Here is a 20,848-nt window from a genome sequence, read left to right as displayed (position 1 = left end):
GCACTCCAGCCTGGGTGACACAGCAAGACACTGTCTCCAAAAAAAGAAAAGAAAAGAAAAAAGTGGCATGGGGATAGGAGACAGGGAGAAAAAAAAAATGGATTCAGACAATAATTGGAAGGGACAGAGGACAGGACATACGAGTTGATGGTATGTGGAAAGGGGGGTGCATCTTCCGTTTCTGGCTTAAGGACCCATGTACAGAGCAGGGATACAGGAGGCAGAAAGTAATTGAGGGTAGAAAGGATAATGATTCAGATTTGGCTCATCTCACAAGGAATCCAGCTAGCACAGCATGATTTTGACAACAGGTAAGTTGCTAAAAATTCCCATTATTTCCATGAACAAAGTGAGTTTTTCTCTTAAAGTTTTGAAATAATTAAAAAAAATAACCCTGAGGACTTCTGCTTCTGTTGGATCAGCTTTATCTTAGCATTAAGAACTGAACATGGATATTGATAAAAAAGATATTTGCAGGGCCAGCGTGGCACAACAACATTACCATTGTGGCTCAGACAAAAATGATGAAGCATTAATAAAACTTAGAAGATGAATGGAAAGGAAAACAGTGTGTGAGGATAATTCTGTTTATCATGTAAAGGATTGTCTGAATCAGCAAGAGAAATCAATAAAAGAGCCGTAACATACAATTTAAAATATATAACCTTTTCATGCAATATTTCCAGAACACACACTACTAAACTAACATTCTTCCATGTGAAACAATTCCACGATGAGTCTCCTTATATACACTGTATATAAAATTCCAAGAAACAATACAGAATCTTTTGTTGTGTTAGAAATTTATTGCATTGAATAGTATGTAGTTAATTATATTGTTGCAAAGCTATTTATTTGTAAGCTAATCTTGGTTAACCAGGAGTCAGTACTCTGGTCTGGCCACTGAATTCTGTTCATATTTTGGTCATTTCAATGCTTTTTGTTGATTTCAACCTGAGGCTTCTCTTTTCTGTACTCCTCCGATTGAACAAACTGATTTATACAAGAAAGAAGTCTTTCTGAGTTAGAAATTATTTTTAGTTATGTACAAAATATTCAAAGAGAAAGAAAAATAGGTTGAAGTTCAAAAAACAATAAAAGACTTCAACCATAAACCATGACTTGTTGTCATGGTTGCAGTGATGCAAAATAATGTTCAAACAATTTCTGTCCTTGTGGTTCAGTAACTACAGTCCTTTCAATGATTTGGGGCATATTTGAACTAATTTACTCAAGTGTTTATAAAGGCATGGGATTTTATTAACAGGTACTAAAAACAGTTACAAGGCAATATTAGAATGACCTGTTTGTCTATTCTGCTGTTGTTTGATGTTATTAGTCCCACTATGTGCGATTGAGCATCTTATTCTAAGGAGCAGTTCCTAAAGTACCAGCTAAGAGGGCTGCTTTCAACTGCTTGGACTCAAAACTGAACTCTACGATTTTGGGGCTAGTGTTTATGTCTCCCGTGGGCAAGTGTCTTATCTTCTGTATGCCTTAGAGTCCTCATTTACAAAATGAGGATAATTCTAGAACCCATTATAAGGTTCTTAAAAACTAAATGAATTAATACACAAAACACCTACTGTCTGGCATACAGTAAGTATTTGAAAATATTAACATTTAGTTAAGGATATACTAAAAGCGGTGAGACAAACCACAAACAACCCTAAAAAATAAAAGGGAAATGGTGTTAATCTAAAAACTAAAAGAAAAATATTTAACACCCGAGTCCTTTCAGCCTTCGCTGGCATTTCTGTGGGGCAAAGTCTACTCAATATTAGGTTATAATGCTTTAAGATTACACTACAAATATGCAAGTAATTGAGTATTAAATTGGCCAATATTGTTTGTATGCTAACCCTAAATACATATTTTTCTTTAAACTCTATGAGTTCATAATTCCAGAGATGTCATTAGCATGCATTTGCTTTATAGGCATTCACATTTTAATTAATCTGCATAAAATTATTTTCTAATTCTAAATTATAAGAAAACATTATCAATTTAAAAAAAATAAAAATAAAAATAGAAAAGATTTTAATGCAACAAGTTATTAAAATAAAAGAAATATTCACTATCATACTTGGTAATAAGACATAAATGATAGGCAATTTATATTACTATTATTTTTACCCAGACAATCTATATTTTTATAAGTTTTTAATTTACTTTTGTGGGTTTTCCATTTCTTTTCTCCTAGTACTTCAAGCTAGTCTGTCTACATGTTCTTTTAATGACATCAATCTCTCAGCCCCATACCATGGCATACACATCATTAGCTTCAACACCCTTATCCATGTCCCTAAGAGATGGAATTTTCTTACAGCCACCTCTGCTTTCCCTACCACCCTGAAAGTACACCTATGTTGGTCCTACGACCGCATTGGTCCCCAAAAAGGGACTGTCCCCCATCTTTTTTTTCCTCATTAAACTTTGTTTTCATGGGACTCAAAATTCTGTGACAGATTTTTCATCAAGTTGTTTCCATTAAAAACTGTAGATTTTAAAAACTAATAACTGCCACATGCAAAATGAAATTAAAAACCCCCAAAGCAGTCCATAAAACATTCTCCTTTCCTTCTGAAGGTTTTACGATGCATTGTTATCATTAACCAGTCTTTTACCGTTAAGCTTAAACAGCCAATTGAAACAAAGAGGAAAAGAAAAAAAAAAAATATGTATTTGTAGAGATGGGGTCTTGCTATGTTGCCCAGGCTAGTTTTGAATTCTTGGGCTCAAGTGATCCTCCCACCTCAGCCTCCCAAATTTCTGGGATTACAGGTATGAGTCCCATCTTTAATTTTTCATATAAGTAATGTCTGTTTTTTTTTTTTTTTTAGCTAGCCTGGCAAGAACCAATTTTTGTTTTTTTTTATTTTCTCCATTGATTTCCTGTTTTCAATTTCATTAATTTTTTCTCTAATTTGTATTTTTTTTTTCTTCTGCTACTTTGGGTTTAATTTGTTTTTCTAGTTTTCTAAGGTGAAACTTTAGATGATCAATTTTAGATCTTTCTTTTTTTCTAATATTTGCATTCAATCTATGTATCTTTCTCTAAGCACTGCTTTAATGCTTTTTACACATTTTGGTAAGTTTTCATTTTGTTTTAGTTCAAATATTGTTAAATTGCTCTTGGGATTTATTTTTGGACACGTGTTATTTTGAAAGGTATGGCTTAATCTTTAAGTATTTTGGAACTTTCTAGCTATTGTGTGGACATGTTTTCAGTTAATTTAGGTAATTATCAAGGAGCGTGATTTTTATTAAACTTGTTCAGATATGCTTTATGGTAAAAAATGTGGCCTATCATGGTGAATGTTCCATGTTAGCTTGAGAAGAATATGTATTCTGTTATTGTTAGATGTAGTCTTTAGATGTCAATTTTATTCAGTTGATTGACGGTGCTGTTGAATTCAATTATATCCTCACTGATTTTCTGCCTGCTAAATCTATCTGACTTATAGCTCTGACAGATGGGTGTTAAAGTCTCCAAATATATTAGTTGATTCATCTATTTCTCAATAAAGTTCTATTAGGTTTTGCCTCATAAAAAACAAACAAACAAAAAAAACAAACAAAAAAACAAACAAACAAACAAAAAAGAAACAAAGAGTTCTGAGCCCATTCTTCCACCACTGATTAAGACTGGGGTGGCAGGTATTAGGGATGATATTCATTTAGCCTTCTGAGCTTTCTGGGCAGACTTGGTGACCTTGCCACCTCCAGCAGCCTCTATCCATGGCTTTGATGACACGCATGGAGTAGTTGTCCCTGAGCTCTCTTCTTTGCTTCTCTCTCTCCCCACAGAAAGGATTCTGGGGCAGATAGACTGGTCTAATGGGAAAGGAGAAGTGAAAATTATGGGACACATTCTGTATTAAAGAATAATTACCATTCTTTAGGATGGGAAAAGTAGGGGATGTGACCTGGAGGGGAAGAGGTCACCTTGTACTCCCTAATGCAAATCATGAGAATCCTGACCTGGCTTTAGGGAGCAGAGAGAGTTCAAAAGAAGAACATTTTCCTTGTGCTGAAATTGGGAGGACAGAGAAGCAGTTGGGAGGAATGGAGAGAAGTTGCCCAAGGGTAAAAAAGGAGAAAAACAAGACGCTTGTGTGATGCATTCCAGGTCCCCAGCTAGGTACTTTGTACTTGCTGGGAGGCCACAGCAGCCTGTGAAAGAAGTAGTTGCATTCCCAATTTTCAGATGAGAAGAATGATGCCCACAGAGAAGAGCTTGCACAGGTTTAGAAGCTCAGAAAGGAGCAGAGATCCAAATTCAGGACCGCATGAGCTCTGGACTCTTTTCTGTCCATAGAACCAAGAACCAGGAGGAGCCAACTACAGTGCTACAGGCTTCAGCCTTGACAGAGTGGGCTGCAGATTACGAGATGGGGGCTGGAAAAAGCTGGGACACTAAGACACATACATTTTAGCTACTCCAGGACTTGGGGTGAGGCTGTCCTCAGGCTGGTGTCCCCAGGGAAGAAGAGAGGTCCTTCGAAAAGAAGCACTGGACACAGTTTCTGTTATCAACATGATCCTGTCACTCATAGGACCAATACAGGTTGACTTTCAGAACTAGCAATAGAATTGGGTGTGCTTTGATTTTAGGGGCATCAGGAAAGCCTCCTTACCCTCCAAAATTGCTCCCCCAAATTTTTGACAATGACTTGAAATGTCTTTAAGAGAGACCAATTTTAAATTCCACTATTAGAAGGATCTCTTCACATGTAAAAGACCTGGCAAAATAACAAACTAAATCATATAAAGTTTTCTAAAACATGGCATATAAATAACTAAGGGAAGACTGCAGATGAAGAGGAGTTCAAGGTGCTAGGATTTCAAGGTAGGACTGGATTCAAGTATCCAGCACTACGCAAAAGTATCTAAGGGATATACAAACAAAAATATTTTTAAGGGAATCACAGTTTATCTTTAACTTCCATATGAATTCCTTCTTTTTTTTTTTTTTTTTTGAGATGGAGTCTCCCTCTGTCGCCCAGGCTGGAGTGCAGTGGCGTGATCTCAGCTCACTGCAACCTCTGCCTCCTAGGTTCAAGCAATTCTCCTACCTCAGCCTCCTGAGTAGCTGAGACTACAGGGGCATCCCACGATGCCCAGCTAATTTTTTCTATTTTTACTAGAGATGGGGTTTCATCGTGTTAGCCAGGATAGTCTTGATCGCGTGACGTGATCTGCCGGCCTTGGCCTCCCAAAGTGCTGGATTACAGGCATGAGTCACTGCGCCCGGTCTGCATTCCGTCTTACAACTAATATCTCTAAGAACTTGCCCTCTGCTTTTCAGAAGAAAGACATCTCTTACATGAAAATCTTATCATCATACATTACGTGAGAGTGTAAAAACCTCTAGGGCACCAGATAAGGGAATAATTGGGAATATTAGTGTGGTAATTGAGAAAATAAGGGACTGTAATAACTGGGCGACAAATCCTTTTTGCAAATCAGGTGGTTTAAATTCTTTGCTTTCATCAAAACTGAAGGAGGGCCTAATATGTCAAATGATGGGTCACTGAACATAAATTTTGATGACAGATCGCTATGTAATTTTTGACCTGTAACTTGGAAGACCTGCAGAGTTGAGGGACATTGATACAACATAACTCCACATATTCCTACTTACTTATGTATGAGAAGGTTCTCAGTATTTGAGTTTATTATAAATGACAGATAGAAATGTAATTGATTTCATCCTGTTTCATTTCAGCAGTAACATTCAAACTTGGCTAAATGAGCTACCTGGACAGGGGAGCAGGGATGAAAACCCCATTTATCCTATTAAAAGCTGTATTTCCAATAAAAATTCAGTCTTTATGCCAAGCAATTATTTATCAAAACTTGTAGTACATTTGGGTTTTTACAAAAAAATTAACAATTTGATCCCTATGGTCAAAGGAAATAAAGTTTATAGGCAAATTTTTATTACAGAGAAATATGATGACCAATGGAAATTTTTATGCCTAAAATTTATTCTATTAGAGTAAAAATCTATGGGGGAAATGGCATAGAAATATAAGTTAAAATAGAAAAAGGAATACTGTAAGTTTTCCTATTATTATTATTTTTTTTTTGAGACGGAGTTTCGCTCTTGTCGCCCAGGCTGGAGTGCAATGGCGTGATCTTGGCTCACCACAACCTCCGCTTCCTGGGTTCAAGTGATTCTCCTGCCTCAGCCTCCCGAGTAGCTGGGATTACAGGCATGTGCCATCATGCCCAGCTAATTCTGTATTTTTAGTAGAGACAGGGTTTCTCCATGTTGGTCAGGCTAGTCTCGAACTCCTGACCTCAGGTGATCCGCCTGCCTCGGCCTCCCAAAGTGCTGGGATTACAGGTGTGAGCCACCGTGCCTGGCAAGTTTTCCTACTATTAAAGAGTTTGTTCTTACATTTTCTTAATTGGTAATGTTGAGTAATTCGTCATTATGGTGTCTGCATTCCATTGGATAACTTTAAGTCATCTAACAGTTCTTTTCAAAGCTGTCAAATGTTTATAATATGCCCAGACATGGTATCTTTTCCCACTATTTGAGTTTTTGATAATATTTTTTAGATACCAACATAAAATGTGCAAGGAGATATGTATTTTTTAAGTCTTTTAGGGATATGCTAGCAAAAATTTTAAAGAGCACTTCACAAGGGCATGAGAGGATAGTGGTTCTGTTACAAAGCAGGAAATTCTACCAGGGGAGAATGAGGAAGGCTGAGAACTGGGAAGACTAAAGAACAGGGTAATAGGAGTGGGAGTTGGAGGTCAGTGGATGGAACTCTCCAAATATTTCTCCTGGATGCCTCTGCAGTTGTGTTTATGCTGCACTTTCACAGAAGGCCAATGAGATTTTGCCAAAAGACACTCAAGTCCCAAGGCCGAAAGCCTAGGGATAGGACCCAGCTGTGCCATTCACTGAGTCTATGCTCTTCAGCAAGTCACATAAAATCATTCAACCTTATTTTTCTACTTCTACAACAAGAAAAGTAATATCTGTCCTAACTTCCTCATAGGTTCTTGTGAGGTTTGAAAAGCATACTATATATGAAAGCACTTTTGATGACTTCTGTACAACTCTAAGCTGGTGTTATGGTGCTTTCTTCACAGAGTAAATAATTTATTCTGCAACATGTCCTTATTACTTTAAATAACTTACAAATTAAGATATAAGTTTAGTAAACAGGGAAGAATGATATCTAGCATAAAATAAAAGATACTTAAAAATATTTTCAATGGATACATTTTCCATTAAATTCTGTCCTAAAGACACCATCTATTTATACATATCCAGATGCTAGAACTCACTGTGTTCAGCATAACTGATCACTGTGGTTTCTTTCTCAGGCAACATGCTCTGGGGTGAGGATGCTGAGCAACAGGGTGATATAATTCTGTAAGGAACAATCTTCACATTGTGAGTCTTTATTCAACAATCAATGAAAGACCAATAAAAATAGGGTCATTCTACTTCAGCTGAAACGTGTTAGCAACTAGGAAAAAGGAGAACGTTTGTTCAGAAGACACGAACTTGAAGGTTTACATGCCACTCCCAAGACCATGCCCAGTTGAAATCTTGCACTCAGAAATTCACTCACTGGTAACTTTCTAATCTTCATCCTCGTAGGCTTGTTGAGACCCTGGGTCACCAACAAAGTACTCTATTTTTGTAATTTTCCTTAATCTGAGCAGATGGCATATGTCTGTTTCAACAAACTGAATAGTCCAAAAGATATCAACTACCCCAATGCTCTTTGAGTCTCAAGTAATCCAGAAACATGCCCACATCTCTTCTATCCTAAAAACAAACCAACAACAAAATTAAGCCCGACACACCCACCCTCCTCAGCTATGCTTCAGACTTCTCTTTCCCTTAGTGGCTAAACTCCTTGAAAGAGTGAAATAGTCCCAATCCCTCTCTATGCACCTGCTCATTCACTCTTCCATTTAGCCATGTCTGGATTCCTGATCCCCACTCTACTCAAACTTCACTTTCAAAGGTGATCAGTGGCCTTTCTCATTGCTAAATCCAAAGGCATCTTCTCTTCTCTGTGGCAAACAGCTCCACTGTCCCTCTGAAAAGCCTCCCTCTGCTGTCTTTCCTGCCACTTGATTACCTGTTCTTTTGCAAACCTCTTTCACTGGTCCTTTTATAGCATCCAGCATTTTCATATAGTCCTTCTCAAGGATCTCCCTCTCTCTCATTTTCTCCTCCTTCTACTTTATATCATGGTTCTTTGTCCTGCATCAGAATCACCTGGGGAGCGCTTAAGCCATCCTGATGCCTGGGGCCCCACCTTGAAAGGTTCTTATTTAATTGGGCAGACAAAGGGCCCAAGAATCAGTGTAAAAACTCCTCAGGTGACCTCAATGTGCAGCCAGGTTTGAGAATGAGCTATGCACTGGCTGAGTGACTTTATTCACTCTCAAGGCTGGCAACTCACAAATCATTATCTTCAGTCCCAACTTTTCTTAAGCTTTATTCATACTTCCAATTACTTTTTAGATAATTCCATCTGGATGCTCAACAAATGCAAAAAAAAATAATAAATGCTGAATATGATGTGATCGATTCACACCACAATAGGTGTGAATCCATCACAATATCTCCTCACATTGGCCTTCTCTGTATAAACTTTGTCCTCCGGTCTTATTCTTCTTCAATAATAAAGTCACTAATGGACGCTGGAGTTGAATTTCTCTTTTCTATGCAAAAATTTCTTAAAATTTTCATTATTTATGCAGTGTATATAAATAATAACACACAACACAATGAAATGTGCTTTCTCTACTTTTAGAAAATTGATGAGATGGATGTGACACTTTCTAAATGAATGACTTCTCCCCAAATACATTTTTGCCTGGGATTTATCTGATTAGCTTATGAAAATTATCAAATGAGATCACACAATTTGTGTCATTTTAATGTAGCAAATTTTAAAAACATACAGGCAATAAAACTTTTTTTTGTGATAAGGAAAACAGTGCTTTGGAGTCAGGCACAGTTGGCTTTGAATCCCAGCCCTCCCACTAATTGAGCTTGCAGCATAAGCTCCCAGAATCATAATCTTCACCTGTACAAATGGAGGGTGCATCCCTCCTGGGGTTGTAGGGGGATTTAAATGAGATATGAAAAGAAAGCACCTGGAATTAGGAGATCGTCAATAAGCGTAATTTAGTTGCCTCTTCCCTAGAACTAACTTGACCCTACACAAAGCTATACCTACCTAAATGTATTTTAAACAATGATGATTCGGTGCCCCTTAGTGTCTCTATTAAGAAGTACATATCTTCAGATTCATAATACCAAATTAACAATATCTTCCAAAAAAACACCTGAAAGAAATCTGACTTTCAATTTACCTGCTGCACAGGACTATAGGTAGTGGTTTATGAGTCTTCACTCATAAAATACTCCCAGTGAGGAAAGTGTCTTCTTATTTACAGCCTCAATTCCTGCTAGTGTTATGTACAGAAGAGATGTCATATCTCTAGCCTTTCTACATGGGGACCAATTCCAGCTCTTGCAGTAGAAGGAGAAAGTGTTTAGAAATCCCTCCAAAAGTGAGGTCATTCAATTCTACTGATGCCTTCAGTCTGGTACAGTGTTCTCAAAATACTAACATGATTTTATTAACGAATACGAATGATTCCTAATTTGATTACAATTTTTAGGACTAGAGCTTATTGACACTATACGGTATGTTCCCAGAAAAGATGTATAAAACTGCCATCCCTACTTGTGTGCAGTGTGATTTAAGGAGCAACTTATTATGGCTCCTAGACTCATAGTTTTATAGTTTCACTGTTACTTCTATTTCATAATAGTCAGAACCACTGGCTGCCTAAGTACTGTCAGGGAAAGAGAAGTTTTTCAGCAAAACATGGAGATCATTTTTCAATGGCTCAGGCTTCCATAATTTCTTCTGAGTAGCAACTCCAGCATTCAACAACCCTCATATTTCAAAAATGCTCTTACCTCTTTCCTAAATACTTTATTCTTCAGTTTAAATTTTTATTCATTTATAGTATCAGCAAAGACAGAGAAATATGGATTAACTTTTCCAGTGGGTTATCCATTTATAGCTGGTCATTAAATATGGGATAAGTTATAATCCAGTTTAATCTTGACATTCCATAGTCATTTTCTCACCTTCATTCACTCCCCTCTCATCTTTATTATTAAACATCATAAAAATGAAGCTACCAAAGACAGATTCCCATGTTCTTGTATTTAGAGTGTATATAATGGGACCCCATTTAGATAAGACAGTTATTTTCCAAACAATACTTATTTCCAATAATTTTTCTCATGGTTTGCTATCAAAAGTTTAAAAATTATAACTATGCTCATGTTTTACTATTAAAAAACAGAAGACAAATATCTAGGGCAAAGTGATATAATTTTAAAAAAGGACAACTATGGCCTCTCCCTCAATGCTGCATTCTTCACGATGCCCTGGGCAGAAGGAATGTGTCCCAGGGTGATTCATATATTTGGGGGTTTCCTGGACTGTCTGACACTAGGAGTAGTAATCATAACTATTTTCCAATATATTTAATGTATTTTGAGTTGTTCCTTTTTAAAATAAGCAAATTAGTGTCACAGTAAGAAAAAAATTTATAATCTGACATTCAAGTCTTATTTTCTGTTTCTAACAAGAGGGACAATATATTTGTAGTCACAATAATATAGACATTATGGTAACAAAGGATGATGTTTCACCTTTAGATGATACAAATACATAGCTGAATATCATTAAGCATTTAGGAACGTGAGCCATATTCGGCAGAAAGTATAGACTTTTAATTCCAATAAAACAAAAAGCTTTATCTTACGATACACTTTGACTACCTTCAAGAAGACTAATGTGTTGATTTTATAAATGTCTTCCTCATACTTTTAGAATAAACACAAGCAGGAACTGCTTATATTATGAAATAATTGGACTATAACTCCATCTCTTTCTAAAGCCTTGCCAAGTATGGAATGCAAATGCCAGTAAGTAACAATACAAACAAAATCATTTTTCCCCATCAATCAGAATGCTCCAAAGTTCAGATATTATGGAAACATATAAGTAGAAATTATAACAAATTATAATCTGAGTCTGATTTACATGTTTATAACACCTTCAATATGATCCTATAGGATGAATTTTGTGATTTCTTTTAGCGTAACCTTTTACATAAAGTTGACTTTTTGAGGGTTTCAAATACTTAAGAACTTGTTTATTTCTTTAGTTCAGGATAAATAGACAACATCCCTGCATTTTACCAAAAGGGCAATGTAATTTCTTGTTGTTGTTAAAAAGGAAGGAAAGACCAATTAAATTCTTTGCAGAGATACTTCAGTGATAGGTGGACTTTGGTCAGGACCATGCTAACAATAAGAGGTTCTCAGCTCCAAAAATCACTTTTGGCATCCTTTGCACGTCTGATATACAAACTTGTTAACCCTATGATTGGTTAAGGAATTGTCTAATCATATATGTCAATAATAGAGAGCAAAACATCTTGCAGTTTTCTTTATTATACTCTCCTGTGAAAGACAGATGTGTTGTGTCTAATTATTCACTGATTGGTATTGGGAGAAACATTAACATAATTGGCACATTTGTTCTAATTAACGGAGGGAAACTGCCACATGCCACTCAACATGAAAAGTGAGTCCAGCAACCATTAGCTAGAAAACTCCACGTCTATCAGAAAGGTTACTCTGTTAAACTGAGGCCCACCAAGTCAGAGCACAGGTTGAAAATGATATAACAGAGTTGAGAACTGTGTGCACACCTAAAGGAATGGAGATTTAGCCTAGAATCATTATCTATAGGTACATTAATCAAACAAATGGGAAAAGCAATTATGGGGCTATTATCAAATGTACACTCAGCCAAGCCAAGCTTCTCCAAGGAGCATTAGCTAGAAGCTGGGAATCTGCCAAGTTTTACTGACTGGTTTGGAAGTGACAAACCTGACGTTTTTGTGTATTTGTTTGTTTTAACTTTGTCCTTTACACCAGAGCTTCTCAAACTGCATTTTAGAATCACATGGAGAGCTTTAAAAAATCTCGATAACCTGACTGTATATCATGTCTATTAAATCAGAATCTCTAGGTGGGATATAAGCATTGGTAGTTTCTAACAATTCCCAGGTGATTCCACTGTGCCTCCACTTCTGAGAACTGGTACTGCAGAGTGGTTTGGTTTTTCTTTTTGTTTTCTGAGACAAGGTCTTGCTCTGCTGCCCCAGCTGGAGTGCAGTGGTGTGATGACGGCTCACTACAGCCGTGGCTTCGACCTCCCAGGCTCGAGTGATCCTCCCACCTCAGTCCCTGGAGTAGCACACACCGCCATGCCTGGCTAATTTTTATTTTTTTATTTTTTGTGGAGATAGGGTTCTCTTACGTTGCCCAGGCTGGTCTTGAACTCCTAGGCTCGAGTGATCCTACTGCCTTGGCCTCCCAAACTGCTGAGATTACAGTTATGAGCCACTGTGCCTGGTGAAAACTGGTTTGATGAACTTGCTAAGATTTTCATTAAGAGTTCTGGGTCTGAGATTCTAAGCTCCCAGATCGTGTTGATGTAGATAATCTATGCACCACAGTTAGAATAGCAAGGCCTTGACAATATTTTTTTTTTTTTTTTTTTTTAAATGAGACCGAGTTTCACTCTTGTTGCCCAGGCTGGAGTGCAATGGTGCAATCTCAGCTCACTGCAACCTCTGCCTCCTGGGTTCAAGCGATTCTCCTGCCTCAGCCTCCCAAGTAGCTAGGATTACAGGCATGCGCCACCACACCCGGCTAATTTTGTATTTTTTTTTTTAGTAGAGATGAGATTTCACCATGTTGGTCAGGCTGGTCTCAAACTTTTGATCTCAGGTGATCCACCTGCCTCAGGCTCCCAAAGTGCTGGGATTACAGGCGTGAGCCCCCGTGCCTGGCCAAGGCCTTAACAATTCTAAAAGATATTGATAGCTAATAGTCTTCTGTAGACTTTCACAGGTGGGTTTGGCTCTAATTGCTCTGGAGTTTGAAATCCTAGTATTATTTTCTTATTTCTCCCACTGGTGAAAGGTATCTCACCTTCCCTTGTAGGTGCTTTAAACAATCAAAAAAGTTCTCTACTGTGGATAATTATGCTGGATGTTCTCTCTTGCTAAAAACCAGAGGCTACTTTGTAGATTTTTGCTCCTCAGTTTTGGAATAAAACAAGTATCCATTCACTTCTGTGTTGACCACTGTGAAATATACTTTGCACCTTTCAGTAGGTTTGTGGAAGTCTGGGTATTTTTGTGCTTTAAAAAAATGTTGGTCTTTAAGCAAGCTGAAATTATATCTTTAGACAATGGTAAAAAAATATAGCCAAAGGATAAAAATAGCAAGTGGAAAGTAGTGGCATTTTGCTTAGTTGTTGTTACTTCTGTAAAGGAAGGCATTTGCCAAGAAAGGGAATTTGTTTTCCTGCTGGGGAAACACTCTCTTAATTGCACATATGTCTAGCTCATTGCTTTTGAGGGTTGAACATACATAGGCCATATTGTAGAGGTGAACTTGTCTTGAAATCTGAAAACTTCTAAAACCTAAGTTCAACTATGAGGAGATAAAAGCATGTTGACAAATGAACTAATACCAACAACAACCAAATAAAATAAAATAACCAAAACCTAAAGTAAAATGACTAGATATAATAGCACCATCCAAGGGAACAAAATGTCATTGAAGTGTCCTTAAAAGGCTAACTTTTCCAGGGCAAAAGGGCAACAAATTGACTAATCTGTAGCTAGTTCCTGACCAGTTTTTACTACAAACTTGCCTTTCAGGATAAGTAACTCTCAGCCTTTCTTCTTATTTACCAGTTAAAGGTGTTCAGGTCTATATCTAAGTCTGACCGTCTTTAGAAAAATATGTGCTTTTTGCTCTGACTCCGTAATGAGTTTATGATAGTGTGTGTAGGCATATAAAAATCATTGGAAGAAATCCCAAAGCAAGGGAACTTATTGAAGAAAAACCTTTTTTGAACAAATGAGGGCCAGCAAAAATTTCTGAAAACCCTCCTGCTCTGTGATTATGTGCACAGGTTAGGTCTTTGCCTGCTGCTGAATCTCTACTGAGATAGACTGTGCTCAAACACAGCTGAGGTTTATTAACCATTGATTTTAGATCATCTGAAAAAAGCTCATTCTAGTGGGTCTGCTGAACTTCCACATGGAACATTTCAGTTTCTTCTGAAAGACTAAATATTTTCTAGATTTTCGTCATTAAATAAACCCATAAAGGCATCCCTAAATCCATTCTTGCACTTCTAAAGTCTATTTTCCATGCAGCAACCAGAATGATCTTTTAAAGGTGTATGTCAGGTCTCGACAATTCCTTAATGTCTCCATTGGCTTTTCAGGCATTTAAAGAAAACTCCAAATCACTTACCGTCTCTGCAAGCCTGCGCCCTCGTTCCCTCTTTCCCGACTGAATGTCGTCCTGCCTTCCTCCTTGCTCACTGGGTCTCAGACACACTGGCCTCCTTTATAACCTTGTAACCAATCACCTCCTCCTGAGGGTACTTGTCCTTGTTGCTCCCATCACCTGGAGCTTTCTTACTCGGATCTTTTCAAGACTAGCTTCTTCCTTACCTTCAGATCTCAGCTCCATTACTGTCTCTTCAGATCGACTTTCCTTGTATTCTAAAGTCATCCTCAATCCCCAACAACCATCACCCTCTCTCATATGACCTTGCCTTATTTCCTTTAACTTGTAATTATCTGAAAATATCTCACTCATTTTTCTCACATTCTTGCTTATTGTTTTTCTCCTCGAGGGACTTAACTGACTCGTATTTCCTGCAACCAGAAAAATGTCTGGCATACCATGCATCTACAGTGAATATTTCTTATATAAGTGAATTGATGATTTTTAGAAATCTGCATTTTATACTATAGGCTTAAAGCAACCACTAAGTACATGCAGAAATCAAGCCACAGATGTATAATAAGTCAGATAAAATCTGTTATTTCTTTTGCTTTAAAATGGATGTTTATGTTGCTTAAACTTATTGCAATTTTAATTTGGCTTACAGTGTTTCTGGGCTTGTGGTGATCTCTGTGTATAACTATTAGAGGCAGCTATCAGAAAAAAATATGGGATTTTTCCCATACTTTTTCACCCCCAAAAATATGGGATGATCATAATAAGGAGGTGACTTTGGTGACTGTTGATTGGACCAAAGCAAAGCTTGAAGGCTGACTGCTAGTAAGGGAACCTAATACTTTTGAAAACCTCTCTTCAAGGCTGAGAATCATATCATAATCAAAACTCTGTCTTGTAGCTACACACATGGTAGGAGAAAATTCCAATGGGTCATTACTGGCCACTGAAAGCAACATCTCCCTCCAAACTAGTATTCAGATTCTTCTTTCCTCTCTGAACTCTTGCCTGCAAAGAGTGTAAAGCACCACTCTGGAGACAATATAGCTGCATGAAAATTCATCAATATGAAGTTCCTATTATGGAAGAATGGCAAGGAAACGTGAAGGACTCATGAAACAAAGTGTTCAGCAGCCACATTAATAATCAATTAGATGGAGAGCCACCTGATGCTGCACATTTGGCGGCGCCTCCAGCTGCCACCAGTTTTCTGCCCTGTCAGTATCAGCATAAAAAAATCTGTTCCCTGTTTATCATGACTATACTCAGCAAAATAATCTATTCTTTTGCACCTCACCCCATATTTTCCCACTTGCTAATTAGAGATGCAAATATTGATAAATAAGATGACAGTTTCTAAGCACAACTGGGCCAATAAGTTGAACATTGTGCCCTGTTCCTCCAATTAAACTCCTATGAGAAATAGCTCAATTATAATTAGAGAAGCAATTATCCCCTTGTTAAAGGTGAAACAAATCACAGATTTTAGAGAAAAATTCAGCTTTGCTCCTTCTGCCATGCCAACAAATCTTATATCCATTGATGTTTTGATCCTAGTACTCTCCAAAAGAGATAATCTGATAAAGCATCTCTGAATATATTTCTGGCTCTCCATGTGACAGTAACATTTTCTAGGCATAAAATAAAATGAGCAAAGAGGATTAATTTCATAGAGTGCTGCTATTATGCTAGTGGAATAACCCAGCACCAGTTCCATGGGTGTATTAATTTTCTTGCTTCTTCAGGGAGATGGGGGGAAGGTTTATCTGTTGAAAGAAAGGCAAACGCCTCACCAGAAATGGAAGAAAACAATCATATTTTTGGCTTGATCCTAACAAAAGTGTTATTAAAGGAAACACTGAGCTATATCATTTTAGAGTATTCCTGGGATTTGTTTTTCTTTCTTTCACCTGGTTTACTTGAAAATTTTAACATTATTATTGACACCTCCCTTATAGTCCTGGAACTCAAGTGTCTCCCACTCCCAGTGGCCTTGGTTCCTGGTCCTAGTGGTTTGGAACCCTGCCCTCAGAGTTCAGACTGATGGAGTCTGTCATCCCACACCAAGATCTGTCAATAGGATTGCATCTTCAGGGACGAGAAACATCCTTTCCTAGAGCGTTCCATCTCCTGAGGTGCTGCCTCCATGTCATATCCAGCAGGGCCTCTTTCTGTCATTTAGTTAAATATACTTAGAGAATCTGCTAAGTGACTTATAACCTGCTGGCATTAGAGATAAAACATGAACAAAAAACTTTTTGCTCCTTATTTCATCATGAGCTTGTCAGGCAAGAAGAAGAGTAAACACAGATAAATTTCAATACAATCAGTAGGCAGAGCTATATAAAATTGTGGCATGTGGGGGCTGCCATTTAGCCAGATACACTGGTTCATCCATGCCAGGTATTCAGTGTGGAAACAGTTCTGTATCTGTTGCTAAATTACTGAGTGTCCCTCACCCGCAGGCCCTGGCTGGCTCCCTGGGATTTCTGGATACCCTGTGACCCGGTGGCTAAAGGGTTATATCTGATATAGCACTAGGTCCCCAAGAGTCTGCTCTTGTGCTAAGGAAGCCATGCAGTTATTAAATATTTGGAATAAAATCCCTAGCTATAAAGAAAGGACTTTAGGGAGAACAGAGGAAGGAGCAGCCAAGTCTAGAGTTCTGAAACTCTTGTGCTTCATCCCTAGGGTCCCCTCTTTTCTTATTGGAAAGGGCTTAGTCCAAAGAAGTATAAGGAGTCCTCGGTTGGCCTCTTCCTCCTCTGAGATTTACTTTGTCGCACTCTTTCCTTGGGCTCTGAAAAGAAGACCTACCAAGAGTAGCCTCTTCCTCTTTGGGAGAAAATATAAGGGCTGGTCTAGTGTCCTGAGTCAGTAAGGACTGAATGAACAATAGTAGCTTTAAAGATCAGGGTAAGGGGCCAGGCATGGTAGCTCACACTGGTAATCCCAGCACTTTGAGAGGCTGAGGCAAGCAGACCACTTGAGGCATGGAGTTTGAGATCAGCCTGGCCAACATAGTGAAACCCCGTCTCTACTAAAAATACAAAAACTAGCCATGCGTGGTGGTGTGCACCTGTAATTCCAGCTACTCAGGAGGCTGAGGCACAAGAATTGCTTGAACCCGGGAGGTGGAGGTTGCAGTGAGCCAAGATCACGCCACTGCACTCCAGCCTGGGTGACAGAGCAAGACTCCATCTCAAACAAAACAAAACAAAACAAAACAAAACATCAGGGTAAGGGCAGCAGCACACCATGACTTGCTATAAATAGTTTCATTAACCAATTATTTGGTAGTGTTGTTGAAAGAGCATTTCCTTATTTTAAAGCTCACAATATTGTCTTCATCTGTAGCATGTGTGGACTCCAGCCAAAGCAACCGACTAGAGAATATAGGAGAGAATCTTGGTGACAGAAGCTTCCTCTCTGCATACCCCACAGTGCCAAGAAGAGGGGCAAGGTACTCAGTAAGAATTTTGAATTTAAGAGGTTGAGTTTGGTCTTGTGTGAATTAAAAAATTATAATAATAGTACCAATATTTCTTGAGTGCTTTTGACATGTTCTAAGTGATTTGCATATATTATCTCATTTAAACCTCACGACCACATTCTGCAAAGACAGTATTATTATCTCCCCTTTATGGTTGAGGATACTTTGGTTCACAGTATTTAAATACCTTGGCCAAAGTAAAAAACGGTGATGTTTGGGTTTGAACCTGGAATTCTGTAAGAAAATCAGAAAACATTCTATGGTGGAGATTATAGGATGCCAAAATAGGGAAGAAGTAAAATGTTATTACCTTAGAAATGCCTGTGCCATTATTTGTACCCAAAGTGGTATATCAAAACTAAGACTAGAGTTCTTGAAAAACTTACTGATTTGGAGAGAAAAGGAATTACTGCTTCCTGACATTCTGCAAAGAATGTACCTGACTACTTCCTCGATAGAACTAGACATATGCTTATAAAACAAAGATCAATTGAAACAATCAGCCATATGTTCATTGGACATATTTCGCCTGACTCTTTCTTGGAATCATTTGTCTTGGAGACAAAAGGAGCACAAATCCAGTCTGGCCTCATCTCCCAAAGACTGATCTAATTATTACAAAACACATGAGTTTTACCTGCTGGTTTTCCTTTAAGATCAATATTTCACTTTATCCTATTTTTTTTATGCTTGAAGATTCTTTAAACAAATAAATGAAATATTAAATAATGAACGCATTTATATTAGAAGGAAAATTGTCTTATAATCCTTAACTCACTAAGTTACCTTTCATCCCTTTCTTTTTTAATTTATCTGCTTCTCTTGAGCAAATGGCAGTTGTAATATGTCATGTTAAGGTATTCATTAGTTTTCTGATCTTGGTGATTTTAATAGTGTTGAAAAGAATCTACACAGGAATTTATTAGCTGCTCTTGAGCATGTATGTTTGATCTCTCTTCTGACTTTAAAAAATAAAAAAGAAATGCATATTAAATATTGTTCTTTGAATGTCAAATGGGTATATGACTTTTGAGCTTACCAAGTTTTAATTGGTCTCTTCCCTAGTGATGATACAAATAGAATTCACAGCCAATTAGTTTGCAGTCATGAATCTTTACTCCTTGACAAAGTGAACTACTTTGTCAAGAAGACTGAAAAAAATGAAGAAATTACTAAGATCTCTCCACCTAAAGTCTTTGCAAGGATCAGTTACCTTTTAGAAGCCCTGAGCAAAAATGATGCCATGGAAACCCATGTTGCTCATGATCTGTTTTGGTCTTTAAGGTGGTTTCGTGGAGGAGGTGTGCATTAAAATTTTAGAAATACCATTAAGAAGACATATGCACTATTGTCATTATCAAAATGAAATACTGAATAGAGAAGAGTTTTATCCTTCCTAATCGTATTAAATCATACTGTGTCTTAGTGCTGGGAGATAAGGTTTTGATGCTGTTGAATGAAATAGCTACTATCAAGCAAAGTCTCTGATACAATTGGCATGAGATGCCAAATTAAGGCAAAAAATAGCTCTCTTTCAAAGTAAAAAAAAAAAAAAAAGGAATTTCATTAAAATTTCCTTTGAGTTCTTTGCATTAACTCATAGAGATATGAATGGCTGTGATAGAAAAATGGAGTTATTTCATAAGGACTCTGCCTAAATTTTCAATTAATTAATTATTATTATTACTGTTAAAAGAACAATCAGATGTTTGAGTTTGTTGTCAGGGACCAGTTAACTACCTGACCCCATCTTTACTTCTTGAAAAAAATTGAAAAACTATGAGAAATAAAATAGTAAGTACATTATTAATTATCAATTGCTTTTTGGACTATGTTGAAAGTCTCAATAGTATTATTTTTCACTTTCAGAGATAGGCACAACATCAGGGCTTAATTTTTAAAAATTCACATACATTGAACCCATATATAAGTCCAAATTGGAACAACTGAAATATGCCTCTTTCAACACATGCAATAAAGAGTAAAACTTTCAAATGACTCAATGTAGTTTGGAGGCCAACAAGGACCACCACCAAACTGGCAGCTATGCCCCTTGTCAATTAATGTGTGCTTGGGCTTGTAGGACACGGGGTCAGTTAGGGCAGTAGTGTCAGATATATATAAGGATGTCTCCTAATAATCATTTAAAGGGTAACCTGTTTTTAGAGTTTAGGATTTATTTGTTAACAAATGAAAGACACAGTATTAGTTTTCCTCAACAGTGTGATCTAAGATGATGGTGAGTGCTTGCAATCTCTTCTGGGTCACAGAGTCCTCTTCCCCAAAGAGAGATATTTTCGAAGGACATGGTATTGTGTGTTGCTAATGAAAAGTCATGGTATGCATCTGATTTGTAATACTTCATTAGCAACCAATAGGCTTTGTTCTAGCAGAAACAAAAAGTGGAAAATGTAGGACTTGATGGAAAGTTTATAGGATGAAACTAATTGACACCTGTTAATCCTAAAACACGTTTTTATGCAAGCTGTGTGGGCATGGCTTTTAGGTATGTCTACGACTACATCATGGAATGGAAAATACATATGTAAGGTGCACAGGCTCACAGAAACAGAAAAACACACTGTCTTCTTACACTCACATTTTTCACATATCAGCAAGAACAATAATAAAATTGATGGCACATTGTTAAGTCATACCATCTCTCTCTATGATAAGTGCCAGATAAAATAAAGCAGTATTTCTGATTTCTTGAAAGAGAATGACAAAACTAAACCAAGCTGCCAGTGGCTTTGTCCAATGGGGCATTCTAATTGACTCCCAAGTCATTAATCAGTTCCCAATCAATCTATTTTGCCAGCAGCAGGCAGTTAGGACTCCATTACCAACCATTCATCATGCCATACCCTAATTCACTGCACCATTAGCCATGGATTAGGCCTCTGTTAGAATAACTTAGTGCCAATTGCTAA

The 20,848-nt window shown here is 37.4% G+C and overlaps 1 protein-coding gene across 1 annotated transcript in view; it reads right to left on the bottom strand.

The window, feature by feature from the left end:
• The window catches only part of UNC5C (unc-5 netrin receptor C), a 396,902-nt gene that overhangs the window by 96,244 nt on the left and 279,810 nt on the right, over positions 1-20,848 (bottom strand). The window lies entirely within an intron of this gene.

This window comes from Hylobates moloch, unplaced genomic scaffold, assembly GCF_009828535.3.
Source record: "Hylobates moloch isolate HMO894 unplaced genomic scaffold, HMol_V3 SCAFFOLD_2, whole genome shotgun sequence".
NCBI lineage: Eukaryota > Metazoa > Chordata > Mammalia > Primates > Hylobatidae > Hylobates > Hylobates moloch.
The sequence above is the reverse complement of the archived record's forward strand: the minus strand, read 5'-3'. Positions and strand labels throughout refer to the sequence as shown.